Here is a 17,607-nt window from a genome sequence, read left to right on the forward strand (position 1 = left end):
TACTGTACAAATAAGTCATAATTTCAATGATGCACTAATTAATTGCAATTAACTTCAGGCAGAGAGCAAAAATTGTGCTTACAGCTGTAAAATACGCTTACAGAACAATCATTTATTAGCAACTCCTTTGCCTCCTATATATCAAATGTCATAGAAAAAATTCTCTATAGAATTTAAGAACAGTGATTAAGAAGGAAACCATACAATGCCAAACATGATCTCTGATGATCCTTATTAAATAAAAATGCTTTTCCTACACGGTGCCATTGATTTAAGTGTCTGCTATGACTTTCATAGTGTTTCCAAAATAATATATAAAATATCCACAGTTCCTGGAATTCTTGAATTTCAAATCATGATTTTCATGTCCCTCCATTATCATCAGAATGTACTATTAAATGCCAGCATTTGTTTCTGCAGGAAGTAGCATGAGCATCAAACATCTGCCCACTGCTCCCTCCCCATAGGCATGCCACACTTCTCAATTGTGCCATTACAACTGATTCTGCAGCTGCACAGGGAATTGCATAAGGCAGTGATCTGTGCTAAAAATAACGCTGGGGTGGACAGGGGAAGAAGTACCCTGATTAAGCAGGCATTTCTATAACAAGGAAAACCATGAAATTGTGGCTTAGCTATCTCAGGCGATGGACAAGTTTTAGCTGTGTACACAGTAGGTCTCTACATGCAGAGCTGCACTTACTGCTGAAAACAGACTGCAAAATTCAGCTCAAGACAACGAGTTCAATGTACCATCTACATATGTAGATCTACATGTACGTGTATACCAAACAGAGCACTCCAATTCCTATCTATTTATTTCACACTTATTTATTAAATTCTCTTCTCAAATTTAAAATTATATCCTAAGTACACATTTATATTACTTATATACTCTCTATATCTGCAATATTCTAAGAAGTCAATACAATCTAATGCTATAAAGATGGTGAAGCTAAACACTCCCTCCCTCAAATATCTGCCTCAAAAAACCTCCAATCCCCCGCTGCTAGAACTCATGCAATAAAGAGAATGAGAGACAGAACTTACTGAAAACAGCCAATGATGATACTCTTGACTTAATGTGGTGACATGAGACTTAGAAATCCGGGTCTCCTCTATAAACTCAACCTGATCAGATGTGCACGCTGATGTAGCAGACTGCAGGCATGATGGGTCATTTCCAAACTGTGTACAAAGAAACAAAAGAAAGAAAGTGAACAGTTAGTTTAAACTGTGTTTGTGCTAATTGACCAGCACTTACCCTTCTTACAACACAGTGTGTTCCATTAACATGCTTTCCACTGCATGCTACTTTCATGGGTTCTTTAAAAATAAACGATGAGATGCAACTTACAACACTGTAATTAAAGTGTTCCTTTGCCAGTATGGTTAAATCTCCTCTAAAACCTCAGTTCAGTAGAGTACTTCCAAAATATGCACAATGACCATCACTGCATTTGAGCAGTGCATGTGTACAGTAGATTCATACGCATATTCAACAGGCTATCCCTTGAATTAAAACACGTGTAGCACATTATTCATCCCACACATTAGAGACTGACTATTTACCAAATGAATACAAAATGTAAGTGTGAAGATAAACGTCTCTGGTCTGAAATCATGATAAAAAAACCACAATGCAACAACAGAGAATGGGTAACATCCTGCATGAAATTCACTGGCTTTGGTAGATGGAAAGAATAAAAAAGCCCCTCAAATTATTTTAAATATCTTATTTTTCAATAAAATTGAATTCTAAAAATAATTTTGTGTATGGCCCCTCTGCATGCAAAATGGCAAGGCACATGAATTGTATCATATATGCACAAGCTAAATATCATAGGCTATTATCTAACAGATTGTTCTGAATCAATGATAGATACTTCCACTCATACCCCCACATTTCTATCTACATTTAAATGTCTTTACTTACAAGATGTCTAATATCTTCATCACCAATCTAATTCTGATGGTAACATCAAGGCTGTACTCACAGAGCATGGGAAAACCACAACTGAAAAGTATGAACCCTTACATTTCTGTTCGGCTTGGGCCTGACAGCAAAGGATCTTTTATTTATTCATGAGTTTCCTGACAAGAACTAGTGGTAGCTTTGTGTCAGCTGAATAGGATCGTAATTCAATCTTCACTGGAACCTGTTTATCTGAATGACTCATTAATGTGCAAGCTTACTGCTAAAGAAGTCTGTTTCATAACAAGTGTATTTTATTGAGGAAATATGTGTTCAGAGAAGGTCACTTTATATGATTAATGAGTTTATCAAAGTTCATTTTTTAGTGGGCACATTATTTCTTAAAAACTTAAACAAATGAAGCAAAGCATAACCACACCTGCCAGTTATGGAACCCTGGAAGGACATCACTGTCTACTAGGCAGTGTGAGGAAGAAAAAAAATCCTTTAATTGCTTGTGAAAGTATTACCTCTCTTCAATAAAGTGCTTGCCATTAATCAAAGGATTCAAAAAGAAAAACAGCAAGCATTTCAGTTTTGAACTTAACCACAATAATGTGCACTTATTTTTTCTAATTCTGAATGTATTTTGCTCTTCAGTTACACTACTCCCTTGATCTTGTACTCTAAGAACTGTACTCAGCTACAGGAAATGAGAGGATATATTTTCTCAGACTGGAATATAGGGGGAAAAACACAACACAGCTGATCATTGGTGAGGAGCATCAGTATAATATTCTCTAGAAACACGGGGCTGTTACAGAGAAATCTGAGTGGAGAGAAATATGGACTCTTGTCTGAAGAAGCCATGATGATCTTTGAAATGGTCTACATAGCAGGTACCAGCAATGGTTAGTATGTCCTCACAAAATATCGCAAATACCATCTGGAGAATCCAGCTCCTGATATCCTTTCAACCCATTCAACATATGTTTATTTTAATATGCTGGTATGAAGTTAAACAGTACCCTCCACCCTTATTTCAACTGACTTCTTACAGTAATCACTAAGAATTACAAGCAGTCCTTCCTTTTAAATATATACATGTACTGGTTTTGGCTAGATTTTGGATTAAAATAATGCTGATAACACAGATGTAAACATCCTTGCTGAGCAGTGCTTGTACTTTTCAAGAACATTACCTCTGAATGTGTCAGCAGAATCACTAGCTAAACATTCACTCCAGAAATTTATTAACACGAGCATTCAAAAGGTGAGGAATACCTACTGGATCTAAACAGAAGAGCCCCTATATGTAATTGCTCAATATCAGCATCTAACGTAACACCATGTTTCTGATGTGCTAAGCAGGAACTGATCTCTTGGGAATGCAGAAGGCTATGAAACATCAAATAAATCTCAAACAGCAAATTTTCCCATTGGTCCAGGTGTATTTCCTCTTCAGTTTTGTTTGTTGAAGATTATCCTGTCGTGGAAATATAAATTTATTCTAATTTCTTAATAAAGAATCAAAATGAGGTATTACTTTAATTATACTTTCGAGCATCACTTGAACTGATAAAAGTTCTCAAGTGATGGTTATGATCCAGTACAATAAATGTACCAAGAACAAATCAGGAATAGGAATGAGAAGTGCCAACACCCACTCCACATAGAAATTTTTTCTTCAAATAGAAAAAAAATAAGAAATAAACATTAACAAAACATCCCAAGACCAAGGGAATCCTATTTCACTGAGCAAATTCAGAGAAGGTCAAAAGGCTTGATCTTTGGCACTGGTGTACTCTGTCTGAAAGCTGAGCTGCCATTTAAATACTTATAAGGGAGAGCTGTAACTGCAGGTTGAGAGCTGTGAGACAGCTGTGCACGTACAACATAGAAAAATGAAAATATTCATGAACTGGAGGTAGTTCACCAAGGGAAAGTTTCAGCGAAGGAAAAGAGCATTAAAACATGGCATTTTAATGACTCGTGAGTCGGGATATGCAAGGTGATCTGTAACCTCTTGCTTTCATGGTCTGTCATAGGACACAAAGAAGAGAAATCCAAACTCTTAATAGCTGCCAAAAAAAATGATGAAAATATTGAAATGAAAAAGGTTCGAATTAAACGACAGCATAATGAGCTTTAGATGGAACTGTGCTTCATTTTTGTGAGCATTTCTAAAGAAATAAAAGAAAAAAAAATGGGAGGAGAAACAGCTGCAAGTATGGGAAAGCAGGAGTTTGTTGCTAAAAATCTTCCAGAACCTGCTGCATCATTTAACTGGCTACTATCAACAGTACAATATCTCAGCAGATTAAGGGTTCTTGCTACATAATCTCCCTCCCTTCCTGGCTTTTAGTCCCTTTAATTAAACTAAATACACATGTGTCCCTCCAGTTTGAAATCCACAGAAATTACAGATTCTTTGCACGCAATTTATTCTGTTTGACACCATCAGCAACACAAAAAGACTCTGAGAACTTACAGTAAATTCTTCCTGCAGAAAAGGACAGATAACATGAATCAAGCTGATCAACCAACATCTTACCAGCAAGACATTCAAGGGCTGTCTACTCTGCCATTCTTTATCTGCGCTCTGCTCCTTTTCACAAGCCCGAATACACCTCAAGCACACAATAGAGAATATTTCCTTTTTGTTCATTTACTAAGTTACCTTTCCGTTGCACAAAACACCAACCCTGTAACCATAGAGGTCAGAATATCACATGCTTTTATATGTGTGAGATAATATTTTTGAGATAAAGAGGTTTAAAGAGCTATCTTGCAATAAGACAGATGTTTGAAATGGATGGAGTTGCAAGATAAATTATATATTAACTGTTTACACCAGTGACCCTATTAAATCAGTCCTTGAACATCTGAAGGGTATGAATCTCTGGTTTAGACTCACAACAGCAGGCTGAGAACAAATGAATCCAGTTGTGAGCGCTGCTCGTTCCATCACACTTTAGAAAATAACACAACCTGCATAGTAATCAACTCTACTTTCACCATGATATTGGAATTTTTTGGACTCAAACTCTGCCTTTGATAATTGCATTCAAAAGAAATGCAATTTCCTGTTAAGTGACTTTTGAAGTATATAAGAGTATACTTTTGTTGGTAAAACAAGCCAACACCTCAAAATATTCCACTGATGACACCTGGTGGACTTGCATAGTGATTTCTTCCACTTTCTGAATACACGTGAGGCTACAGGCAATCGGGATATCATTTTTAAGCGTGCAATAAATCATGTAAGGATGCACATCGCACATTGTATTCAGTGTACCATCTTGAAAGAAATCCACTTCCAGATTTTAAATATAGTATTGCAAAATGGGCGACTTATTGTCATTGCCCTCTCCTGGAAGAGAGAAAAACGGGACAGAAGCCTGTAATCCATACTCTGGGGTTATCAGGAACTTGGCAACTGTTGTAGAGCTCTTACTATCGCCAAGAGTCCTTTAACAAGGATTCTTGGACAAGGACTCTTGACAAGGTTATGTCCTTCAATAATAAGGCTTGTTCCACTAGTTTGGGCAAATATTTGGTGACTGACAACTCTGTCATAAGATCAGTAAGGAAGAATAAATGAGTAATAAATGTTTGTCATCAGAGCACAGGAGTGAGATTCAGGGAATGCTGATCAACTTCCCAGTTCTACACAGTTAATCATTGGCATTGTAAAATGTATTTGTATCTTACAGAAATGTCGAATATCTCAGTAGGTAAAAGAATATAGGTATGACATGGAAGTTGGAGGAGTGATTCCTAATTGTTCATATCAGTAAATCCACTCAATGATGGTACTTGATTCCTTTCAACTCTGTTCAAATACCCTCCCAGTCTTAGCCAGATCAAACAGTGCCCATTATGACAGGGCATAGAAAGCAAACACTACTGAAAATGCTAAGTTTAGCTTGAGGATTAATTATACTGATTCAGCTTTGGAAGAATAGTGAACTTGATTGTGAGTGGGAAGATTGTTGTTTAGAGTTTTTAATAAGTAAATTTAAAAATGAGAGCTCACTTGCCACTTGCAAACCAAAGAAAGAACAATGGGATGCACTGGAGGCTATCCAGCCATGCAATCAGAGCAATGGAACAGAAACATCTCATAGTCTGCATCACCAGAATAATAAAATAAGGACAGATGACACAAGAAAAGACTTGATAAGCAGCAGCATGCATTTCCCTTTGATCTCTTTAAGAATAATTTTAAGCCCTACCACTACTGTACAAATTCAACAGAGGGGCAGTACAGTTTAGAACATCAGGTTTAGCATTGAAAGAGCCATAGCATCTATTCCTACCCTTCTTACTTGCCCTTCCTTCCAGGCCACACCAAGTTTTTTTCATTCATTTGCACACATGTAATCAGTATCTTTCTTAGTGGCATGATCCTAGAATGGTACCACCACAGTTCTAAGGAGAATCAGCTCTTTGAACCCAAAGTTATTACCAATGTCAAATGCAAAACCTTTAAAATGATTTGAGGTGGCTTTTCAGAAGAAAATGACAGTCAAAAGAATGTTTAACTCCCTTTGACATCAACAACTGTACAGAAGCTAAAGATCTGTCTCTTTAAAGAAGTCTCAAACCCAAACAAAAGCCAGAAGGCATCTGGTAACAGCTGGTACCTTTCAATAGCCAAATAATCTGAATTTGACATCCCCATTTTGGCAAAAGAAAACGTATCATTTTGGCAAAAACAGCCTCCTATCAGTAGACAAACAACATCTTGAGCTTCTGTTGCAAAGTCCACAATTTTTCTATTCTCCCCTACATGTAATACTTACAACAACTGATGTGGCAAACAGCCATACCTCTGTTAATTCTGCAATCACCTGGTACCTGGCCTCCACTGATAATTATAGATGACTTTATGACTAAGTTTAAATGTATCTGTCAAAACACAAACTGAACCTTCAGAGAAAAAAGCACTGTGCTTTTTTTTGTGTTGTCTTCTTCCAAGTGCAAGTCCTCTGGTATTAGCCTCGCTGGATCTGTGCCTATATATGCAGCCAAAAACATTAACAAACAGACTAGTCCTACAGCACCGCCACCTGAGCACTGCAGGCTTTCCCCTGCATTCCAAAAACACTGCAGTCCACAGCTTTAGCTCTACAGGTGAATAATCTGTCATTCTGGCCAGGCACTAATGGGCTAATCAAAAGAGATTTTCAGCCTGTGGAGTATAAAACAGGACTGCTTCATTCTAACATCAGAGAGAAAAGCATCAACATCAGACTGCAGCCTTCAGGTCCGACTTGAGAAACAATCATTTTTTCAGATAGAAATAACTTTGGATCATCTACATAGAAATTATGACATTTTCCCAAATTTATTCAAATTATCCAGGTAAAATAATAAAGAGCAATTATACAAATAGCTGGTGCTTATTAAAAGCAAATCATGTTCTTAAAAAAAAAATAAATCTTTGTTTAAATCTCAAAGGCATCACTTATTTATCTCAGAGGTATATAATAACCTAAATTGGATCTAGTTGTCTAGGCATTCTTGCAGCCTATGGAAAAATGGGTACTTCTAAGCACATAATTCACCTCTACTATGAGACAGATAGTTAAAAAAAAAAAGAAAGCTTTTTCTCCTCCAGCTAATTTTTGACCACATATTGCTAAAGTGCCTACTGACAGAGCGCTGGTCATTGGTCACAATCTCTCTCTGATTGGTGCTATAACTAGTCGCTTTTCTTGCTAGAGCTACAGGAAATTTACTTTGACCTCCTACTTGCCTTTCTTACAAATTATTTCTCAGTTCACCGAAACCTCACATCTGTGCTTACACATTCATTTCACATGAAATCGTGCCTACAGTAGCTGATGACTCTTGCCCTTTTTTTTAGGGGAGCTCTTTGAATAAAGGCAAGTTAAATGGCTAAATAATCATAGTCCCGGATTTAAGTCTAGGAAGTGAGAACCAATTTATTCTGACTTATCATAGAATGGCCTGGTTTGAAAAGGACTTTCCCGTTAAGTCATACAAAGATCAGTTAAATGATTGTCTCCTTTCCTTCAATCCCCACCTGCATACTTTATGAGCAAAAGGATGATAACGCAGGGCACATCTATCGTCCACTTTGATCCGGTTAATGAAACTGAAATCCACTGCAATTTTCTGCTTTCCGTCATTTAAGGAATACAGTTACTCTGAACATAGCTTGAAGCTTAAAATATTCTTCCTCTTAACCAGATTCTAGTTCTCCCAAGTATCTTCTTTATCATGGCCACTATAACTTATTATCATAAACCTTCTGTCTAAAGTAATCTAGATTGTTTAAGAAGCTTCAGAAACGTAAGCTCCTTCTTCAATTTACACCGAGAGAGGTTTTTAGGTTTCTCTTAAGCATCATGCATTTCTAACTACTGGTATAGGTGCTGAGATAGCATTTACTGTATGACCTCACACATTCTGAGATGACTGACAAGGAGTCTACATTAAGTCAATATTTCAGTCAGTAAGCCAGCAGCTGAGAAGTTCAAGGCACTATCCATTCTGTATGAGAATACAGAATCCATAATCATGTTGCAAATGTACACAAATGCACAAAGATGCTTCTTTTCTCCAAGAATCAGCAACAAGAACAAGGTAATCAGGTCACAAAACAGGAAAGGCTAAGGCGACTGAGGGCTCACAAAGGAGCTTCTTTAATTCATCTGGAAAAGGCCTTACTAGCCATCATGTTCCCAGTAACATTTCTGTCTGTAGACCTTCCACTACTCCAAAATATGGTTCATAAGATGCTAAGGCATGCAGGAAGTAAAAAGAAGGTCAGGCTGACAAGATGGACTCAGTATATGACATCAGAAAAACACATCATGTTATGGCGTAAATGACAGAGAAACAGCCGTATGTGAGAGGAGAGAATGAGACTGAGTCAGCCTGTGAAAGTTTCACTTCCCAGTTCTGTAAATAGGTTGCTAAATCCTTGTTAGGACAGGGTTCACGTATGTTAAAGGGAACACTACAATATATTAAGTGGCTTGTTGCAAAGCCTTGTTTTGCTGTATCATTCCTTAAGGATGAGAACAAGGCAACCAGAGAAATCAGAGTTCAATTTTTATATTGACCTTGCACGTCTTCACCTTTAACACCGCAGATCAGTGCACATTCTACTTTACTTCTGCAATATCTCGATGAGACATCAAAAGTACATATTTGCTGGCATAATAAAGGGAGATTTCTAAGCAATGTATGTCACACTTCATATTACATCTTATTGATAACCCAGTTCTTGAATTCTGCATGTGTTGTAGAGAGGAAGAGGCTGAGAAGCAATGTCTGTACAGCAAGACTGACGTTATCACTATATTCTCCTAGGGAACTACAAGCACCTGTGTTTATACAAGTTGTATGCAGTGTATACAGCTGCTGCAATTTTTTGTGTTGTTCTGTTGGATGGGTTTTTTATTATTACCATTGTTCTGTTTTTATTTATTTTTGCTGCTGTTTTCATTCTCCGCATCAGAAAAGTAAAGAACTGAAAACTGGAAAAGTCTCCCATGTATTTTACTAAGTCTAACGCTGACTTGTTGCAGAAACCTGGAGAAATCATGTTCCCTTTAAAACACATGGGTTTGATAATCACTCTCACAAAACAGCTGTGCAGTAAGACAACCTATGCAAGCCCTCTGAAAACCCAAGATGAAAGTGCACCACATGAATCTATAAAACCTACAACAGTGCATCCATACAACAATGCATTAAATGGTTTTTAACCATAAAGCCCATCCTTGCAAAACTGCTGCCATCCCTGCCCACTCTGCATTCTCCTTTCACATGACTGTAGCATGTGTATTTATTTTAAGACGTGGTTTACTTGCTATTTTAACTCTAAATAAATTCTGCTACCAAGTTTACAGATGCAAATTCAGTTCATCCTTAACACGCATTATATGCTACTCATTTTAAAAAGCAATTGGTGCGGTTTTCTTTAAACTCTTTGTTTTATACCAGGTTAAGATCCTTTCAAGAAGGGAGAAATACTACCAGAATCACATACATCAGTCAAGTGAAAGAAGTTCCCATGACTCTTACTTACTGAAATGGAAGAAGCAAAATCACTGTTGTATCACTGATACCATCTTCCCTTGATCTTTCCCTAAAAGCATCCATGGAAATCCTGAAGGCTTTTCAAGAAAGCTGGAGCCATATTTTACAGCCAGAAGCTGGCAAATATGTATGCAGAGGGAACTTTCCAGTTCTCAAATGACCACACAGGTGTCTGAACCCAAGTGAGAACCCTGGGGTCCATGAGGCAAAGCCAGGGCTGCCCATCCCAGACACAGCTGGTGCCAGCCAGGACCCAGCAGTGTGGTAAACAGAGGAAGAATAGCACTTGTTTCTAACTGTATAGTTGGAATAATAGAAGCATATAGTTGTAATTACAGAGTACATAGCCAGAGGGTATCTAAGAAAAGACTCACCAGTGCTGAGGCTTTCAGTTGAGATGGATGCTCACCATTGTCGAAGCCCACCACAAAAACTCCACAAAGGAGTTATCTCCAGAAAGAAATGCTGCCTTAGTGGTGCTCAACCCTTAAATGGGATCTACAAGTGGAGTCAAGCTCCACCCCGTCCAGGAGCACAGCTCAATTACCTCCACCTGTGCTCCCACAGCTGACTCGTTACTTGCCTCAGATGGTTAATCAGAAGTTCAGGCTGTGGGTTAATCAGAAGTTCAAGCTGTGATCAACTTACACTAATATTTCTCTCCTCCCCTTTCAAATGCATGGTAATCTTAAGCAATACAGAAAAGGATGTTGTGATAATTTCCCTGAACTACTTATTTGATGCTTTTATTATTTATGTATTAGCATTCTATTACCAATCCAGTAATGATGGATATAGTTGAATGCTCCTGTAGGACTTGCAGATTTTCCATAAAGTAGACTTGCTGGGACTATAAAAATTACTTCCCAGTGTTACTTCCCATGCACACTGGATCACAACAGGAAGATTCAGGCACATGAGGAAAGATTCACAACTTTTCTGAGGAAGATCTGCTGCTCTGAGCCATTATGAATGAAAATCTTTTAAGCCCTGCAGTTATTGATGTAAATTAAGAAACTCTGATAATTGGAACAACGTGGAATTTTAAATGCAATGCAGCACATGCATTATTCTTCCTAGACAGTGTCACCAATCATACTTCTAATGACTGTTGCAGGTAGTAAAAATAAATGACACAGTGCTATATGTCTCAGATCTCTATTTTTTCTTTTCTTCTAAAGATCAATGACTGCTATGAAAATTCTGTCCTCGTGGCAACTACTACACACCACAAACAAAAGATAATTTTTATCCACAAGGCAGATGTGATGTCAAGGACAGTTCTTTGTGCTTACTTGTGAACATCAGCTGTGGAGGGGCAGTAGCCTAGAAACAGGAAGCTTTCTTTTTCTTTATAGAGATGATTTAAGACAGCTGAACAACAGAGGCCCCTACCTGCAATGAAGCATTTGTAGTTTCAGTGTACCCAGCACGTAAGCAAGCAGCCATTTGGAGAACTGACAGACTAGAGCCTCCATGATTTACAATAGCAGCAATTTCAAAATAGTAATTATCAATTTCCAAACTAGTTCCTATGAGTACAACACAGGGAAACAAAGTGGAAAAAAAAGGAAGTTTTAAAAAAAAACAACACATATATATATCACTAGTTTATCACTTCTCCCTTCTTTATCCAATATTTAATTATGAGAACCAGTGCTGTGGAAAATGCTTTGGACATGAACCCACAAACAGTATCCGTAGATCTACTTCTGACCCAGCTGAAAGATCTTAAGCATAAGAAAAAACCTGAAGCACTTTGAGAATTTCTCATCTGCAAAATGATGAGAAATCATTTTTAATCATTCTTAAGGACTCTGTAAAGGGCTTTCGGAGAGAAGAGCTATTACAAACTATGGGCAAAACAAAATGCAGATGCACACAATCAGATTTCAATAAGAAATGATAAACATACAAAATATCTTCATAAAAACAAACAACAAACACCACCCAATGTAATAACTACCTGTTCCTAGTTCTGAACTGCAACTTTTGTTGTAAGGCTACAGGAGCCCTTTGACACTGAGCAGGTAAAAGTGCTGAGGTACAAAAGATCTTTTCTGACCTGCTCTGAGCACACAGAATATCAAGTATCAGAGTGTCAGATAAGACCCACATCTTGGCCAGGAAAGCAGAATGAGATTTACTTTCTCCAGGGAACATCGCTGGTCAGTCAACAGTGAAGTGCTTAAGCTGCACTGGATAGCATATAAACACATTTCAGACAGCAAAAATGTGAGACTATGCAAAGTAGGACCAAAAGATGGTGCTGATTCAGGAAAAGAGGGATAAGCTATAATTCTTAGCAGACACATTGCTGTCACTTATAAAAACGCTCCTGCAGAACAGCAACCTAATGAATTTCCATGCATTAAAAATTGATCGTCCCTGCGCAGCATTTTTAGTTTTATTTTTTATAAAAACTTCTCTATTGATTTATGTTTTCATTTGGCATAATGCGCCAGAGTTTAATGAAGATTCATAGCCAGGGGAAGGGGGCAGAGAGATAAAGATGTGTTTGTTCTGTACTCTGGTCACTTCAAATCTAAAATGAACAAACTTATCAGGAAAAGAGAACAAATCCTAGCGTAATGTATTTAATATTCATGTAATCTTTACCTGCCACGTCAGTGTTTAAATGTAACTCCTCCCCTCTTCTGTCCTAAAGGAAAGGCAGAAAATGCAGACTGCAAAGCACTGCAGGGAAGTAAGAAAATCGGCCTGACAACTGAGGGCACAAATCTTGTGCCAGAACAAACCATCCACAAGGTTTCTACAGTTGCTCTCTCTCTCTCTCTATCTATATATATATGAAAAACAACACTATCAGACTGTTGGCTTCAGACAGAGCCTTATGTCAGGCCCAGTATGACACAAGCACATTTTCCCAAACTACTTAAAGGTTATGTAATAGAGATCTGCAGAGCATTAGCAGTCACATGACATGTCCCACTAAGATTTCAAACTGCCACCTACAAAATTTAATTAGCAAGCAGTAAACAGGAGGGAAAAGAAAGATACATACTCCTGGAATTAACAATATTTGTAATATTTTAAATTATATGCAGAATTGAGGTCAGTGGAATAGGAGAACAGGAAGGATTTAACAAACAGTTAAAATTGTGACTATCAAAGAAAAGGGAAAACACAGTAAGTATGGGACAGACTCAAGCACACATTGCTTATTGTAGTGACAACTAGAAGCTTCATCCAGCTGAATTCCAAGCACTATCAACTATTAATCTTCAGTGAGAGTTTACTTCATCAGCACACTGTCAGAGATACTGCGCTCTGCTATCCTTCCTGGTGTAAACGGCCACAGATTTCTATAAAAGTCCCAGCTGATTAATACTATGGTGTTTCTTTAAGCAAGTCCCACATTACGCTCACTGGAAATGTGTTTTCTATTTCTGCGAAAAGGCATCATGATGTTCTGTGCAGAAGTAATAACATTTTTCAACTACATGAAAAGGAGGTAAAGGAATATTCAGTAGAGGCTCAAATGGTGAAGTTATGGAGGACTTCTGTGTCAATCTAGGACTTTTCTAGGCCAGCACTAAACAAAGTGGCTTGGTTGAAAAAGGGCTTCATTTCCTTCCAGAATTGGCAAAAATACTGTTGTCACTTTTTTCCCCCCAGACATATCAGATGTAAAAATGTAACTGAACCTGCCTATAGAAACTATTCATGCTTCTCTACAAAAAAATTAAACAAAATTCTGGCCTCGGTGGAAGTGGAATGCACAAGTGAAGGCTGCTCAGCAGCACACTGAGCCCAGCTCAGGCTTTTATGAAGGCACCGTAATGAAAAGCTTAAAGAAAGAAGGCTTTTCAAAGAAAAAAAAAAGAAAGCTATTTTTCTAATTGCCATTAGATGGGAAGAGAGAAGAGAGCTTTTGCTCTGCTGCCATACTTAATATGGCTTCCTCTTTGTTCTTCACCACAACATTCACGCTGCTGCTGCTAACTAGCCAACATCAAGCATTCAGCACAGTAGTACTTATGGCCTTAGAAACAAGAAGTGTTACACTGTATCTAATGCAGAAAAGATAAAACCTAATGATAATTCAAAAAAAATGAAATATAATCTGACCAGCAGACCCCTTTTTCTCTGTCTTTACTTTTGCACTGCACATTTTTCTACCAAACCATTGCCTCCATCAAGGAAATTAGGCTCTTCATTCCATACCCAAGAGCACAACAGAGACCTCAGCAAATCAAATGTTATTCCAAAAAGCTCAAAATCAATTCAGTTTCCTCTGAAATACATTTATTTTTTTTAAACAGATCAACGTACTCTGTGGGCTGTCGAGTGAATTATAAATCTTGGGGTATTTGTAAGATTTAAGAAGTCTTCAGTCTGAAGGTCTCGTATTTGAAGCCAATAAAATAAGTAGATTGTAGTGGAAAGTGTTCATTATTTTTCCCATTTACAGAAAGAGAACAGAGCCCAAGAGATAGCAAGTACTTTGCTTAGGGCAATTCACAGAATCCATGGCAGAACTGGAAATCATGCTCTGATTTCCATAGCAAGTCCCATGTTACAAGCAGAAGCCCATGTGCTGAGATAAAAGCCTACGTGCCACTCTAATTTCCTGATCAAAATGCCAAACACAGGCGGTTTTTTTGAATAACGTAAAGGAAAAGTCCTTAATACCAAAGGACATGAATTACCCAGCAATTGTAAGCATCGTATCTCTAGTCCTAGCAATCCAGAAAGGCCTCTACTTTTGCACTAAGCTATCAGCAGAATGAACACCTCAGTGGTTAAACATCCTATCCATACACAGTGTCATACACCTACCTAAATGACAATGAGCGCTCCCATCTTGCACATATATGAAACAGAACGAATGGACATACAAAGAGATACATATTTGTTCACTGAAAAGTACTTAGAAAGCTTGTATCAGCACAAGACTGGCGACATATAGAGGGAGTTGCTTAGATTTTGGAGCTTGTAATCATCAGTTAAGTAATAAGTGTCAGATAGTTATTTTAAAGCTATAATTTGCTTACTAAATTTCAGAAAATTCAACACCTTTCTCAAAAAAGTGCTCCAAGTACACTCAGGTAGGTTTGTATGTAACAGTATGTAACAGCACTGCATCTCCATTTGCTGCCTCAAGTACAGTCATGCTGTATGTTATTAAGCTGGAAACCATTCAGGAATATAGCAATGAAAAATCAAGGTTGCCGCCTTGTCTGCAGGCAGCACGACCACTTCCCTGCTTTAATTCAGAGTGGGGCCTTTTCCTTTTGAAAAGAAAGCAGTGTGTACAAAGCCACCAGATCTTTAAGAAAAACAACCAAGAGTCACCTAAAACAAGACCCAACATCCTCCCTTATGGTTCTGAAAGTATTGCAAGTGTGTTTCATGAGAGACCTATACTAATGAAGCCTGGCTGTCATCTGTGAGATTTGATCCGAATCACTGTTCCTCATTTGCCAGCTGGGTCAACCCGAAAGCCTTTCTCTAACAAAAATGTAACACTTCTGGATCAAAAAGGTAAAATAAAAAGCGACTGGAGTAACTTTCACATCAGTTCATGTTTGCTGTTATCAACTCTATCACTGACCTGTGTTTTAATATTTCATACTGTTTTCTTAAGGCAGCTTTTCAACCTTGCCAAGTGATAGTCCTCATTCAAATCTTGTTGATTGCAGTCCTAGTATTATCTTCCTGTCTCTGCACACTCAGTGAATTTCTTGATATCGAGGGCTTTAATTTTATATATTTCTTCTAAAAATTTCCAGTCATTTAAGGACTCGACTCTGTATTTACTGGATGCAGTGACAAGACTCATTAATTAGTTATTCCACTGAGATATTTTATATATAAAATCAGTATCACAATCTGTACTGGGGAAAAAAAACGTCAGTGTCTTGCCACTAAAATATCAGGCATTGGTAGCTTTAAAAACCCAAAGCCTCAACATGTGCGTACATTTTCCTCAGTTAAAACAGTATCAAGACCGTATGCAATTGTCATATCAATCATCATATCCCTATTGGAAAGGCATACCTTCTCTGCTCAAGCCTGTTGGCGACAGCCAATTTGTGAGGAGGTTAAAAAAAATACCGACATAAAACTGCAGTATTCCCTACAATACTGAGAACAGCATACCTGCACATGCTAACAAATAGCCAGTGTTTGAACTACCATTTGTATGCATATCCTATAATAAAACGCTGTTGTACTTTTATATGTGTTCACATGCATAATTCTCACGAATACTGCTATACATAGTGTTCATACGCACAGCTGCAGAAGATCTCCCCCTCCAACAGAAAGGGTGAGATATTTACTTGCAATAGGTCTAGTTTAGCATTAAACGCCAGACAAATGCTGCAAGTAATTTAATTAACAGCATCGCTTTGGAAGAGATTCATGACTTTGCCGTGACATGACAATATACATCTGCAAAGCAAAAGGAGAGCCTGGTATGCACCATGCTTGGAGGCTCAGGTTGCGGGGGAGGGGGAAGCTGCTAGCCAGTATGATTACTAACTTTGCCCACAGACACTAATACAGAAAAGAAACATGGCACCACTAAACCTGTGAACACAGCATTTATTTCATAGGAAACCATAAAAACGACAGGAAAACGACAACAGATTAAACATCAGTAGGAGGGAGGATGGAATAATCTAGCAAGAATTTAATCCCTTTACCTAGTATTACTGCATGACACCAACACTATTTATTATTCTGAGCAGCACCTACATAAAAACATTCCCAGAAAGGCATCATCTATAGCAGCAGAATAATAAAGTTTGTCTGCCTCTGATTAGAGTTAGGGATGCATTACTGCTAACTAAAAAAAGAATTCTCCCCCTGACACGCACACACACCTACAAACCTTCAGCTCTCCCACCCTCAGTCAGCCTGTACGGCATTTAGCAGAAATAGCTATTTTTAGAAGAGGTGAAATCTCAGCATACCTTCAAATCAAGTGCTTCCGACGTTCAGCATTCATTGCCGAGAAAGCTCTGCAGTCTACTGTGTCAAATTACAACCTTGGAGAGAGAGGCAGCAGCAGCGGCGGCGGCAGCAGCAGCATTGGTGTGTTTGCACAGCTTGTATTCAGGCTAGAAATGATTCATTAGTTGTCTGCAGGGAGGCAGGGTGAAAAAGAGAGAGCAAGCATCATCAGCCATGCAGCAGCTGCCAGAGCCTATGAAACAGCAGTGCTCACACACACATACGCACACAAAGATGGCTTTCCCTATTTGCCAGTTTCTCTTTCACATAGTATTAACCCTGACACAGCAGCAGGGAGCAGAGACGGGAGCTGACGAGCAGCAAGTGGGATCACGGCAAGGGTGTGTTTCTGTGAGGGAGGACTGGGGGAGAGGCGGGTGCTGGGAGATTTTATTTTACCTCCAAGTAATGCTATCACAGGATCTTCTCAGTAGGTCATCTGTGGCCTACTGGCACGAACCAATGAACTGTAAATGTGAGCTGCAATTTTTTTCTCACAGCCAAGCCTGCCCAATGGAAGGCTTAGAAACTCAAATGCAGAAGGGTATTAAGACAGATTACCTGGAGCATCCTGACTATTCTGTCTTTCCTCTCCTAAAGAAAACCGTATCCAATATATTCACGTG

At 38.3% G+C, this 17,607-nt stretch overlaps 1 protein-coding gene across 29 annotated transcripts in view; it reads right to left on the minus strand.

The window, feature by feature from the left end:
- The window catches only part of RIMBP2 (RIMS binding protein 2), an 84,210-nt gene extending 66,891 nt beyond the window's left edge, over positions 1 to 17,319 (minus strand). For 4 of the 29 annotated variants that reach the window (XM_072351560.1, XM_072351559.1, XM_072351546.1 and 1 more), the window contains exons 1-2: positions 16,942 to 17,316; positions 1,051 to 1,188 (exon numbers count right to left, since the gene is read on the minus strand). The gene's annotated coding sequence lies outside the window, so the exon portion shown is untranslated. Of the gene's footprint in view, positions 1 to 1,050; positions 1,189 to 10,371; positions 10,438 to 16,941 lie in introns of those variants that run through there. The other 25 variants (XM_072351574.1, XM_072351565.1, XM_072351568.1 and 22 more) reach the window with 11 other exon arrangements.
- Between the last annotated feature and the right edge of the window lie 288 nt (positions 17,320 to 17,607).

This window comes from Excalfactoria chinensis, chromosome 16 (assembly GCF_039878825.1).
Source record: "Excalfactoria chinensis isolate bCotChi1 chromosome 16, bCotChi1.hap2, whole genome shotgun sequence".
Classification (NCBI taxonomy): Eukaryota; Metazoa; Chordata; class Aves; order Galliformes; family Phasianidae; genus Excalfactoria; species Excalfactoria chinensis.